Genomic DNA, 13,266 nt, shown 5'->3' with positions numbered 1-13,266 from the left:
CCGTCAGTTCGCGTGTTTGCATAACTTTTTATCTTAACAACAAAAATGTGTATCAATGGAAAAACAAAGAAAGACGTACGATCGCGGAGAAATCTCTCGGTAAAATATCGCTCGTGTGCATTCAGTACAACGATCAACGAAAGATGAAAGTAAACTGTGTTACCAAAATAATTGATTTCTTTTAAATTATATTTTACAAATATTTAGCTTACGATATGTATATTCTACGATAATTTTCACTTTATAATAAATTGTCGGTAATGCATGTAATTTAACAAATACGAATTTTATTTAACTTGTTATAATAAATCAACTATAAAATGTTTGCATATAAAATTTGCTCTTTTAAGGATATTCGCAAAGCTCTTCTTAACGATATGAAACTTTAAAGAAGATTACCAATTAATTAATGGCAGATCGAATACAAAATGCTTCGTGTCGAAGTAAATCGATTTTAGATTCATTAAATATGCACGTACGTGACTAAACACAAACTCTATGGATTTTATTAATAATAAAAGCCAACATTTGTAAATTGTAGCCAGATACTGCCTATAAAAGTATAAAGAAGATTATGAAGGTATCAATTTCCCAGATTTACTATTCTCAACCAAATATTGTTTTAACAAAGTGCAACGGAAGATTTTGTTGCGTTTATAGTATATAAATTTCACAAGTAGATTACATAAAGCACACGTTTCTCTGTTTCACGTAACATATGTTTTGTCCAACGTTGATTCAACTCGTTATTTAACCAGGAAAGCAAGTACAATTAAAGAACTGATAAACATTTTTCAATAATTTTCAACGTTATACATATGTACATATAAATTGCAAGGAAGAATGGCTAAGAATTAATCGTTTTAGAAAAATAAGCGAACTATCCAAATTATGTGCTGTCAAGAACAAGAACGGTGGTCCGGGGATGAAAAATTTGTCTAAAATTTTTAGATGAAAATCATCACTCTCTTGCAAGTTTTATGGTGTATCATCATGTTGAAATAGAAATTATTTAGACGGTTAGGAACAATCACGTTTTTCATCAGCTTAAAAAAGTTGGCAATTTTGTCGGAGTTCGTTAAAATTCATAGAAGCGAAGTTTTTCTGAATCTCGAAGTTTGGAAGTTTAAAACTGGCAAATCACGATTCATAAGATAAGAGTTCATAAATGCATCTCTTTCCCAACTAATCTAACATAAATTCTAAGTTTTCCAGACAGGATAATCTTGAAGGGTTGCTGTTAGCAACGCAACAGAGCATAGACCTAGACCTCTCGTACATTTGGCAGATTGTTTTACTTCCTGAAATCTTGGATAAGCTTGTTCAAGAGCTCGAAATCTTTCAAGACAACAACTTTGCGCGTTTACGATAAATTGTGGATATCTTGCGAAAGTTTTCTCGCAAATTTCCCAAAATTGATCGTTTTTTCATCTCTGCGTCGACTTTTTCTCTCTTCCTCCTTTGTCTCTTTACTTCCAGCGCTTGGTAACTTTTCGATCGAGATTTGATAAAAGATTCGAGTAACGAGTTGATTCCACGTAACTAATGCCCTGTGAATTGCAACGAAAATTCAATTCTCTTTCGTACAGAGAAGCTTCTCTTACTCTTGAGTACATTTCAACAGCGTTTTAAAGATTTTACGAGAAACCTGTCGATTAGCAAGTAATAATATTAGTTTAATTGTACAAGAGAATCCACCAAGTCGTATAAAAAATCATTGTCGATTCATCTGGAGGCAACGAAGGATCGATGCTCCCATTCCCCTGTTCACGGTGGATTTTCGAGATTCCAGCAAGCAATAAATAGCAGGAAGATTCGCGTTAAGGACCGACCATCTCTAACCTCCTCCCTTTTAGGTATCTCGAACTTTTTAATAGAGTGACTCAACGAAGAAAGCGGGACTTGCGGGATGGTACAACGACCTTATCCTCTTTCTCCCTTTGCACCCTTTCCTTTTCCACCCTTTTCCTTCCCTCCTTCCTCCTTCCTCCCACTTGCTCGTCGCTTCCTCAGGCCTTTCCTTTATTTTCATCGTTAAAACTGTCTCTCTTCTTCCGACTCGTTCCCCTCGGTTGTTGGCGCGGCTCTTTCCTTCTCACGACCGGCCTTCCGCCAGATTTTTCCTGCATAAACAGCAGGTCATTAACCAGCACTATAGCGGAAGATCGTATCTACCTTATCTCGTCGAGACTCTACCATTCTCGTCGGACCGAGTACTCGAGCGGGATGATTCCTGTGCTCCTCGTCCTCCTCTTCGGATAACGCCGTCCTCGAACGCGTTATTAGTTTGTTGTGCAGCATCGTGGCCAACGATGATGGGCAATAATACCGTTCACACAGATAAAGGTATGAATTTGGTGCTTCTGAGAGCTAAATATGACCTCTCCCTATTTCCAACGTTGGCATATTAATTTTCGCGGTCGTTGCGAAGAGAAAGATCTTAAAAATAGGTATCAGCGATCTTCTTTCTGTTGGTATAGCTGGCAATGGTGCACCGTATTAATCAGCCTTGTAGTATTTTTTTTTTTTAGTTTATTTTGGTCTTTTTTTTAACAATTTGTTCTGGAGGACATTTGGCAAAGTGTTATATCTCATTGGTATTAAAAAAATAAAATAAAAATAAATATAGCATGTAGGTGGCTACCCCCAGCGGGGTGCCAACTTCGTGTTTGCTAGGTTATATCTTTTATGAATTGTAGTATTTGACTGATAATATCCCTCACATATCTTTTAACTGATATTTTCTCTTTGATGAATAAGAATGGTATATTAAAACACGGACGATTCTAATCTTCAAATGACAATATTCGAATTACGAATTGTATAAAATACAAGTTGAAAATATCCAAATTATCCTAATAGAAAATATCGAAAACGTAGTACTTGTCGTATTTATTAGGTAGTTAAAGCAAATTTCTGTCTAGGTTCCGTTTATTCTTTTAATTATACTCGTACAAATGTGAATTTTCTGATATAATCGCAATCTACTCGTAACAAATACTTTTCTTCATATACATTCGTATCACGAAATACTTTCGTATCGATCAAATTATACTTGCACGATGATCTCAAGTATCATGCTGTTCTCTAACTCCGCCGACGTTGCTCCCTGCAATCTCTCAGTTTGATGCTTTTAATGACAGAGCAATTTAGCCCCGCCGATTTCCGTTGTTTTTACCTCGCACGCACGACCGAGCGAAATTCAGTGGAAACTCGTCGCTTCGCTGATTGCACACTCAAAAGTAGGGGCTGCGAACCAAGGCAGCAACGATAAATCCGATATCGAGATTCCAGCGATCCTTGGTCGTCGTTAAAATTCTGACGAAGTACCCCTCCAATTAAAGTACATTATTGATGTATAAAACCCACGGTAGAGGAAAAATATCGTCCGTTTTCAGTCACTGCATTTCTCTACGATTCGAAATTTAACAAAAATTAAATACGCTGTTCAGATCCGAAGAATGCAGTTTCTTTTTTATTAAAAGAAATCACTCGCCAACACAACAGTTATTCTTATAATTAATAATTAATAATTTATATTCGCAATGAAACGTATGGTGTTTCTTCCATAAAGGAAGATCTAAAAAATAAGCCAATACACAAGTTACTATGTATAATATGAAGTCATTTAGTGTTCCAGTTATGTACGATGATTTATTTTCTGAGAATCAAATTCCAATAAATGTGCCGTTAGTTAAAACGTACTGTGCTCTTCTTGTTCCATCTCTCTCAGTCTACCTGCCTTTTCCCTTTGCACCACATCCTTTTTGTAACGAAGCACCGCTATAAATCACCTTTTGTTCACGGAATTACTAATTCCCGATAGCTAAGAACCGGCAATGTTCTCCGTAGAACCAGGAACACCCTTGAAACGTGGTAGCTTTTGTAAGTACGTAACGATTTGTTCGCGATCATTTATCATACCGACCGACGATTTTCTGACATACAGGCTGTCAAAGACACAGAGTTTAAGGCTTATAGCATACTCCAAGACGGGTAAAAAATATTTAATTCGCAAAAATTTTTTAGTCTGTAGTAAATAATGTAATTAAATGGCAAGAAATTGCAATAGCCAGAAAAATACACGTACGATCACCTACAAAAGTTTTCGTATAATTTTATGTGGTTATTTTTATTAAATTACAATGATGTACAATTAATGGATAATTGTAATCGCTATAATAACATACCTTGTAATTTCCACAAATTTACAATTTCAGATTTATTCTCAATTTTATCAATATTGTCAAGTCTCGTTAGAAGGCTAGTAAAGTAAAGCGTTTCATATGACGTTAAACGTTGCACAGAATACATTCATAGAAGATTGTCCTAATTCTTTGACGAGTTACTGTCTGTATATCTTGTATTAGGTTGTCCGGGAAGTGTCTTTCTTTTACAGACACGTCTTTTGCAACAACGCATCTTTGCACAAACATGAAACCTAATCTGTCGAACGTTGTGATCTTCAGTTTGATAGAATAAAATGAATCATACGTAATTCGATAAAATAATATAAAACGGAAAATGTTGTGCATCCATTATTTCCTTGTAAAACGAAAGAAACTTTTCGGACGACCTAATATATTCAATTTTTATAATGACTCCATTGCACGCATTAAAACCAATATAAAATAATTTCTACGAGTCTGCGATAAAAACCGCCTACATCCAATGCAAAAGCTCTCAATTGTAACTCTTAAACGAACCGCAAATGCATCGCGTGGCATACACAAAAATATTCAAATCTCCAATTAAAATCGGATCCCCCCCTCTCTCTCCATTCCGCGTCCGTGGCGTTTCCTACTGGAACGTTTCAATGAAATTACCGTCAGCGGTGTATTACCATAAATATTGTTTACAGGATTAGGTATGCATAGCACGTAAAGGATTAGGTTCCCGAGCCTCCTGTATGCAAATCACAGGCTCGTCGTCTGATGTACAAATTTTCGTGGAACACGCGAGGCTTTGGAGCAAACGATCTAAATCACCGGCTGCCAATACTGAACAGCCCTTTGTCCCCCGTCAGAGCGCGCCGACAAAGTAGAAGTTGCCCTACTGGAATACCGGTATAGATTTTATGGAAGTAGCTGTACAGTACGTACGAACTTCACCCATCCCTGGTCTCCTTCCCCTCCTCCTCCTCCTCGCCTCCTTCGAGCCTTCCCTTTGTTCCGTGCGGAAAATGGGCCGCAAGAATTTTTCACGCGGTTCCACCTCACGTATTCCGCGAAAAGTTCGCCGCGAAAGTTATCGAGGTCGACCGAGGCTCTTGGCTGGCGTCGTTCTTCCATACTTTCTCGATCCGGCAGAAAATTAATAGCCCGTCCATTCGGTAAATTTCCACCGAACACCCGAAACAAACGTGCCCTTTTCTCGCGTCCAGCTGATCACGTAAGGCGCAAGGGAAGCAAGGCGCATACATTTGCGTGGAGCGCTGTTATCATTCATCGTTCTATGTACTCGCATTCGCGAATGTACCGACTAAGAAAGTTTAACGTTAATGGTAGGTATTTTTTATGGAGAATTACATCTTTTTTAACTCTTAACGGTCGACAGTTTCTGTCACATCAGCCATCTCTAACTGTACGAGGGCAAATCTGACTGGCAATAATTATTGGCTAAACTATAGTAATGACAAATAAATGGAAATGAAAAGAAATTTCTTTATAAGTATGCCTCTGTAATGCGGCTTTTCCTTCTCTATGGTATAAGTGTAATATCTCCGTAGCGGAGCCTTTCGACCGTTAAGAATTAAGTTGTAGTTTGGTTGACTTATGTTTCTCATCTTTGTGATTTAAAAGACGAAGTATGCAGTTTGTCTTATATCGCAGTTTAAATGTCAAATGAAATTTCATACAGTTAATTTGTGGATAGTTGGAAATGGCAGAAAGAATACACGGTAAGGAAATCTGTTACGTTAATGCCTAACTTATTATCTAAAAAATTGGAAAACGCGGCAGAGATCATTTTTAGTACGAGATGTTCGGTCGTCGTATGATTCTTAACACCTACCCGATCAATTCGTTCGATCAATTTGAAGTAGACACGCATTTGCACGATTTTATTGGACTTGTGCTGTATAAAGTTAATGGCCTACCTAATCGATAGATTCAAGTTTGTCGATTCCGCATAGTACTCGATCAAGTATGGGATAAAAGAGGTTGTTGCAAGAGGGAAGGTCGATCGAGACGGGGAACAGTAATTATACTGTGCGACTTAGACCAATAATAGTTGGCGAGTGGTTTTCAATGGTTACAACTTCGGGAACGGTTTAGCTCCAATTGAACTTGGACCAACTTGGCGCGTTCAAGAAGATGAAACGAGTGGAGGCGTGGGAGAAAGCCTGGAGAAATCGTAACTCTGAAATCTCGAGTTCCTCTACGGCCAATTCGATCGCCCAGTGATGCTGACCTTTTATGGTCGAACCAGAGCCACAGATCTTCGAATTATTTTCACGTATTCTACGTATTATAATCGAACGTTTTAATCGTTTATCACGTTCTTTGCCTTCTACGATGATAGAATCTCGGTGCGATCATTTTCACCACACTCGCAACTTTTTTCTTTCTTGTCCAAACGGTTAACCGTTTACATAGAGGCAAGTTAACTCGTCATTTGGACCCGTGAACATGAATTAAATTATATAATGTCTATCTTTGGAAGAACTAGAATCGACCAATAGAAAATCGTTATAATATTAACCTATTTAACAACTTGTTCCAGTTCTATAATCACTGGAAGTTCGAAAAATATCGTAGGATAGAATGGAAAATGAAATAAAAATAAAATTATTGTTCCTAGAAAAGCAACGTCAAATATCCAGAGAAAAAAGTGAAAAATATTTTCGATCGTCTATCAGACGTTCGTCTTCGAGATAACGTGTAATGTTCGGAAGATTCGTTCAGTTATAACCATTAATTCACCTTCGTTCCGCATCAGTGGATTATCCATGGCGTAATCAGACAACTCGTCGTCAGTGTAATCACTGTGTCGCATAATGGAGATTGCAACGCGCCAATTCCAACAACGTGACGCGACAGTTAATTTAAACATCTTTCGGTTTCTTCGCGACGTTGATTATCGGTCGGCGTAAAATCCTGATTATATGATAATAGACAGTTGGAAGTAACGGAAACGTGACAGGCCGACCGATTACGACGCGGTGACAGTTGATTAGCGTAATTAGATCGCGTCCGTGGTTACGCGAATATCACGCGCGTGAACTATGACCGTGCCATCCCGCGATTGTGCGACGTACAACCTGCAATCAACAATGCGGAATAATATATTATGACAAATGCGTGTCTGCTAGACTGCTCTGAACCACGTGACGTACGTTCATGCCAACCAGATCGTTAATATATGAATATATAAACAGTGTTTCTATCTTGCATTTTTTAGTATCATTTACCTTTACGCAGAAAGTATCGTTTTAGGACAAAGTTTGACAATTTAGGATAACGAACTTTGTGATTCATGAGCTTTTCCTTCAGAACTGTTCCGGTCGAGTTTTTAAAGTGGCCAACATTTTTTAAAACGATGTTCAATGAGACTACATGTCGATTTGAATTTAAATAATCTGAGATTAAATGTGCAAATAAGTTGATAATTAAAAAGACTAAATAACTATTCCTACATTGCACAAGGATATATAGATATACATATAATGATTATTCTTACAACTATAGTGTTCTCATTAAATGTTCCATTTGAAAACAAAGGAAGAATAAATTATATATCTAAAACTCCATTTTGCAAACTGAATTCGCACACATTGCATTCAACGAGAAAATGTGTATCAAATCACGAGTGTGTGTTACCTTCCACGTAATCCAGATAATGTTACGTTTGCGTCTGTTTCCTTATCGGGTTAAGCTTCCCATCGTATTCACTTGAAAACGTAAAACTTAGCAAAGGAGAAATTACCATTGAAACGTCTCGTCCTATCGTTGGCAAACCGCATAATTTCCAAGTTACACTCGCGTCGTGGTTAAAATATACATTCGGAATCGCTTACAGTTTCTATTCGACAGATCTCCCAGTATCCTTCCGTTCTTCATACAAAACTACGTTCTCTTAATCTTCCTCTCCTTCTCGTTTTCCATTCCAACATTCTATTTTTCAAATTTTCGGGAAATAAAATTGGAAACAGGAAAAGAATCGATCGATTTGACTTTATAACGATTCGTATGTGGAAACGTTCTAATAAAATAATTTAGTATGTCACATACTATAATAAGGTGTGTAAACCTTCAGCCAATCTCGTTTAAAACCTCTTTTCTCACTATATTTATGTATATATATTGAGTTATTTATTAATATTATCATCGCTTTGAAATTTAATACGGATATGATCAAATTTTGCACGAAAGGATTTTCAAAAACACGGAAATGCAAATCCCAATTTGTTTACGTTTTTTATTAATTTTTACTCGCTTTGCTGCAATAAATAACTTCGTTTTATCTATAATCTTCGTTAAATCTATAGGTCGCTATTACGAATCTCTCTAATAAGAAGTCAACAACCCGTGAACCGTTGTGACCCCGTGAACTCGTATTTCCAAAGTTTCACGCGCGACCTCGTGAACTGTTATTTCCAGAATTGCAGCAGCAATCTCTTGAACCACCACTCTCGAAAGGAAGAAGGTTGCTCGACATTGCGTTGGACAGGCCTTGAGTACACCTGCCTGTATCTCAGACGATAATGGATGTCGTCTTTGACAGTATGACAGCCGCGAACCGAATTTTTAAAGGTATTCTCGCGCTTTGAGCATCGATCCATTCAGGGATGGATACGCCATTAGTCAAGCCGTACAAATCTTTTCAGGACGCGTTGGGTAAGGATTCGTTGCCACAGAATGATTCTTCGAGCGAATGTTGCTAATGGGCTGGATCGGTATTTGTGGTCGGGTGGAATTCGTTTGTAGCTCGCAGTTTGATAAATTTGCGGGTAGCACGCTGACCCACGAGAAAGGCTTTTTTGTGCAGGGAAAAGTGACCAGCAGATTTTGAAAAAGCTATCAATTTATTATATAAACGTTACTGTTAAGTTTTATATACATATATAGGTATGTTTTATATGGTGTCGTGAAACGTCTCAGAGTTTCCCTGAAAAACAACGCTAGCTTATCCTTTGAGTAAAAATAAGAATATTTCAGCGTAAAGCTCGATTTTTTTTTTTTTTTTTTTAATTGGAAAATAAACCTCAAAGGACGTTTCTGTACACGAACTTCCTTCGTTGTCTCGATGTCGCGAATTACACTCAAGAAATATTCCTTATTTATTTAACACTCTGTGTGCGGAGAATCTTGTAAATTAAGTTTGGAGAATATAGAACGTTTCGATGCTGGAATTATAACTCGGAGTTTTCAGGCGGAAAATATTTTACTACAACATCGAATCTAAAACAGCAGTGCACTCTCTTGAATTTCCCGATTGCGAAATTAGTATATCTGTAATTTATTTTTATTCGAAATATAAATATCGCAAACGTTTTAATGAAAGCAAAGAAATGAAAGTTTTAGCATGTCATAAATAACGTTCTAACATATATTTCGCAGTATTAATAACAGCAGTTTTAATATCTACCTTTTCTAAAAATCCAACCGTGTACAATTTGCAGATAAATATTAAATCCTCTTACACTTATAGATACATACACTCGCATTCTTTAATAACATAGTATGTAAATCTAGAAATTAATATCAATCTACGATGATAAATTACAAAATACGATTGTATGATTAGAACGTATCCAACAAAAATGTAGAAAATCTGAATAAGAGAAAAAATACTCACGGTATACAGTATCTTAGGAACAGGTTCTGAAGGGTAAGGTAGAAATTATAGTTGGATTATTCTTAGAATCGTGAATAGGGAATGCGTGTATTAAAAAAGTATATCAAAGGAAGCTAAGAAGCTATCACTTATGTTTGTTTATCATAGCCTTCTAAATATTTCAATATCCTCAAACTTGGTAAATAAATCCAAGTACATCTATATACATAGATAGAAGAAGAAACAGTGGAAAAAAGATATTCGACAAATCTTTGACATTTTCTGCTATGGCGACGATAATAAAAAGCAAAATACACTAATAAAAAAAAAGGAATACAAATGAAATATTAAGGCGATCGATAAATAAACAAACATAAAATTTTCTACCAAAGAAAGGGAGACACTCCACAAGAAACGGATTACGAAGAAGTACATTAAAGCATAGTGACATAAAGTATACGTATGTGTATACGTAAAATGACACACAGTAATATAATATAAGAAAAGTAAGCAACATGGGAAAATGAAAGAGAATCCATGCAACTGTTCCGAATTAGTATCGCCCAAATGGATCCGCCATTCCGCTAGACGAAATTTGTAAAGAAAGTGTAACATGTTTAATAGAAAATACGTTCAACTTGACGAGGAAACGGTATAAGGCCCACAAGACGGAGGACGTAGATCAGTTTGCGTTCACTTTCGGTGGACGCGATTAAGCGTCAATTTTTTTCTATGGGCAGTTTCTTATAACCAGGTCCGTACAGCCATAGAGACGCTGTAAATCAACGGATGAAGATATAATCTGGGATCTTGGCGAAGTACAGGCTGTGGCGAGGAATACGACGACCACCAACAGCCTCCAATGTACATACAATATCCCCTCAGTTTTTTGGTCACGGTCTCTATTCATCAACGCGACAATGTACGCCCTCTAATAAATTAGATATAAGCCACTTTCCTCAGACTCTTTTTTCCTACTAGCTGCATTCACCTGGTCTGCTAAAGTCGCTGCTCATTGTTATTTATACCGTAATTATTTCACGGCGATTTTCCCTCGTTCTTTTCGGTCACCTTATAGCGGAGGGGTTCGCCGACGCGAAAAATACGTTGAATATTTGCTTAACTTGCTAATCGTGTCATCCTTTAACCAGAAACTTCTGCAATTGTAGAATTAAAGAATAAGAAAGAAAGATTAGTTGTAATTTTATGAAAAAAGGAATTCAGGTGCGGAACGAATGAAATTTTACAAATAAATTTTATAAATTATAGATTATCTCATTATCCTACTTGACTAGATATTATAAAATTGTAAAAAAGATATCTATTAAGAAGTTATTTCGGAACGGAGCTATTTGGAATGTTTTTCGTTGGTTTAGTCACTTTATTATTAATTTGATGTTCCATTCGCACCATATGTATCTTGCGATTTAAAATACTAGCTAAATAAACGAGGTTTTCTCGCAACTTTCCAACAAATGTAACAAGTAGATGTCCTAATATTTGCGGTTTACAATGTACGCCTGATTTTCAAAACGTTAATGTTGATATAGTGCTCGTAAGTATTTTGATGGGCACCGTAGAGTAAAGCCGATTATATGGTAGTTAACATATATCATTTCGTTGGGAAATATTGTACTTCTTAGAATATCACCACATACTAAGCTAACCGTAATGATAACGAACGAAGCTTGATTTATTATGTCCCATGGTTTATGAATATTTAATCCTATCTTAAAATCAGGCAATTCAGAGTTCTAATGTTTGATATATGTATATGTACCTATATGTATAGTATATAAAGTCTTAACTACTTTGCGAGATATATTTTACTACATCCTCTAATAAATAGTATTCAATTCATTAATTGTTCATTCACAATTAACGATTCAATATGATTCTAATTTAGAATCTAATTTTGACTAAAATACGATATGAAATCCAATATGGGTGATCTTAATCTCCGAATTGACTCTGCTGAAGGCTTCTTCTGCTTTCGAAAAACCAATAGAAGACCAAACTTATTTCTTCGTTATCCGGTACGATTTTTGTAATATCTCTATATTCGAGCTACTAGGAGAACTTCAAAGTGGCACGTGTCAACGAAATTCTTTATACGTTCCGATAGCCAAGCCTTCCATTTTCTATGATAACACGATATGTTTGATATGTTTGTAATTTGATGTTTCCTATGTATGTGGGTATGTAAGTGCATATGTAAGTGCGATAGATCTTTTCCACCGTTAAACGTTACAAACTTCATTTTCTTTAAGGTTAACAGTCTGTGCTTTCGCATTCCCTTCCAAAAATCTTATTACATTTACAAGACGTTTGGTTCAATTTCTGCAAAATGCGACAGCTAATCCAGAGGTTGAGGTTTCACCGATCGAGCATGGGCTAGCAGGTAGATTGTTTTCATCCGAAAGCTTGCATCGGGGTGAAACATCGAACGGGCGCAAACGATCGTACACCAGGCAATAACTGTGACCAGACTGGTGCAACTGTTTATGCAGCGACGACATTTTATTGGACAGATCGTCCTCGTCAGCGCCATATTAGATTCCAAAGTGTACCGCAACTCTGCATACCAGCCGATGCAACGCACAACTACTCGCCAAAGTGTCGACGAAATATTGCGATTGGTGGCGAAGACGGCTGCTACACCGGACGATCAGGCTCCGATGTAAGATCAAAATTTCGTCTTGGAATTTCGTCTCTACCTTGCAGATACGAGATTCTCTTGTGTCGTGTTATAGGATCCCTCTCTATTTCCGAGATGAACGTTTTTTAGAGCCTGTCGTCCCAAGGAATGCGAATTGTTCGAGAACGGTAGGCTGTTTATATATTCAGCTTTTATCCTGGAATTTGTGGAAAATTATTTTTGAAACGAGAGACGAAATTTTCGTATACAACGAATTGTATTCGTGATCGTGCGTATTAAAGGCGGGCTCGGTTTGTTTTCAAAATAGCCGATATCGCCGATATTATCTAGCGGAACGATATATATTCCTTTCATATAGGAAAAACATTTTCAATAAATATCAGAGTGTTGAGACTGTTCTACACACAGCGAAGAATATAATTGAACCAATAACTACAGTTTAAATTTTGTATCAATGGCTTTTTATTACCAGTAATAAAACTATGCAAAAGATATAAAACTATGCATAATTGAAGCTACATAATCGAAACATTTTTTTTAAAGGTACATGCTTTTATTTATTGTATATATTATTGTGCATAATATACGTATTCATTATTATATAGAAACGTATGTATACTTAGAAAATTCAACGTATCAATCGTAAAGCCATTCGGAACGTCTCAAATTAATTCTATCGTAAATTAAGCTCCGAACGAAGAGAAAGGTTTTCAATTTGTTCGATTAGTTATTCCAAATTAATTCCTCGTTAAATAAAATCAGAAGCGGTGTCTCTCCGCGGATTTCATTCGCTTCTCCGTTAAACAAAGATTCACTCGTCACACGATATT

Source organism: Bombus pascuorum, chromosome 12, assembly GCF_905332965.1.
Source record: "Bombus pascuorum chromosome 12, iyBomPasc1.1, whole genome shotgun sequence".
Classification (NCBI taxonomy): Eukaryota; Metazoa; Arthropoda; class Insecta; order Hymenoptera; family Apidae; genus Bombus; species Bombus pascuorum.
The sequence above is the reverse complement of the archived record's forward strand: the minus strand, read 5'-3'. Positions refer to the sequence as shown.